Raw genomic sequence first — 2343 nt, forward strand, 5'->3', positions numbered from 1 at the left:
AGAGAAAAAAAATTAGGCCATGGAAACGAGATGCTTTAGAGAGATCCTTGCTATGGAAAAGGTGAGTTTTAAGAAGAAATTTGAATTCAGAAAGAGTTGGAACATAACGGATGGCGGTGGGAAGTTGGTTCCAGAGAAGAGGTGAAAATGCATAAAAACCTTTGGGGACAGATGTTAAGTTTGTTTTAGGTGTGTATAGTATAAAAGGATCAAGTTCAGAACGAAGGCCATCACTTAAAGGAGTATATAAAATTATAAGTTCCTGAAGATAAGATGGAGCAATATTATGTAGGCACTTATAAGTCATAGTTAGAATCTTGAAAATGATGCGTTTATGAACAGGTAACCAATGAAGCCGTGTGAGTTAGGGTGTGACATGGCAAAATTTCCTCGCTCGGAATATGAGTTTTGCAGCCCTGTTCTGAATACGTTTTATTTCTTTACCAAATGAACTAATCACCACTCTCAATAAGCTGTACACAATAAACTAACACGTAAGCTAATATAGTATACTGTAGTGTGATTCGATCGTAGTTTAACACGACAACATTCAAAGATACCTCCGCACAGATCGGTCCCTTAAACGAATTTTCAGAGTAAAAATTCTTTAAAAGCGGCCAACAAGAAAAGCGGCAGGGTGCCGCGCGCCCCAGTAAATTGGAGGAGGAAGGAATGGAAGGCAGGAAAACGGATTTCCAAGAGTTGCCGATGCACGAAGCAAGGTAATTTCAACCAGGAACGAGAAAAGTGGTCCAGTTGTATATCTCTACGAAAAGATGTAGAGATTTAAATTACTACCCATTGGGTCTGGGGGCATGCCCCCGCGAAATGTTTGTGTTCTAGACACCCGAGCACAACATTTGAGGCATTCTGGGCTATAATTTTTTCCTTTCTCTTTCTTTTTTCTTTCTCTTTACCTCCCAAAAAGGGGAGGAGGGAGGGGCGGGGCCGGGCCGCCCCCCAAATCCACCCCTGTTGAATCTTGAACGCCACCATTTATACATTGCACACAATAAAGTAACACATAAGCTGATATAGTGTGATTGAGTGGTTGTATATTACGAAAGAATGCAAATGGATTGTCGCGCACCTTAAACGAATTTCCAGAGTAAAAATTCTTTAAAAGATGGTCACCAAGCCAAGCGGCAGGGTAACCAAAAAGGGTCAGCACTCAACGTTTTTTTACGATATTTAAATAGACATCAAGAGGAACTCTAAATTTTAATAATGGTAAGACATCTAAAAGAATGGTGCTACGATATAATTCTTCCAGATCTATGTGCGCGTCTGGACGGTATATCGTCACAAACGTTTGGTCGTTACTTAAGTTGTATTATATTAGTACGGTATATGATTCTTTATTACATTTTCGTAAATGAATTGTGTCTGAATACAATGGTACATAATTATTATATATAACATTATAAATTTATATGAATTAAAGTTGTTTTGTCTGCAATGCGTTTAAATATGGAAAACAAAACACACGTCAGTACAATTTCACGAGTATGGTACACAACAGCCGAGAATAAGCATTGATTACCGTATTTATTTTTAATTATTTATAAACTGTTACAGAACTTCTATATATTGATTAGTATGTGTACAAAAAATATTAATGTGTTAGGCCTACACATGCCACTGCATATATTTAGGGATAATACGTAATTTTTTATATTTGTTTATACTGATTTAGTCCACATTCAAACGTAACTGTTGTATGAAGTATCATTAATATATTGAAATTTTTCTTTAAAATACTGTAGGCCTACATTACTAAAAAAGTAATATTATTCTTCTATTTTATACCAAGGTAATTCAACAGAAGGACGCACATCTCCGCTCTCGAACATAGCGCGTACGTACAGTCCTTTGATCTTTACTGTGGCATCGACAATCCGATATTAGTTGCGAGTACAGCCGTCAATTATTAGTCTATGCGTGCCATTCGTTTTATGGTGTTAGTTTTTATTAATTTAATTTTGTGTACTTCGCAATGTCTGTTACATCTGTTTATTTTTGACTGCGAGCTTGTTAAATGTTTCTATAAACTGCGATTTGATTTGTGAAAATTGACCAAGAAAATGAAAAGTTATAGCAATTTAAATTTTACGAATTTTATAAAATTTCATGTTCTTATGTAACATTAAACTGTCATTTTGACAATGTTGGCATAAGGTGCCGAAAACGAACATTTGAGTATATACAGAACATTTATTAATTTGTTCTGCGAAGTGAGTCTCATGAACGACAATTCACCACAATTTTGGTAAAATTAATGTTGAAATGAAGAATATAATTTCAGTCTAATGTTAGTGCAAAATATCATTAGTCCTTTGTAAT

This window comes from Anneissia japonica, unplaced genomic scaffold (genome assembly GCF_011630105.1).
Source record: "Anneissia japonica isolate Jap-2015-1 unplaced genomic scaffold, ASM1163010v1 scaffold287829_len2072220_cov186, whole genome shotgun sequence".
Classification (NCBI taxonomy): Eukaryota; Metazoa; Echinodermata; class Crinoidea; order Comatulida; family Comatulidae; genus Anneissia; species Anneissia japonica.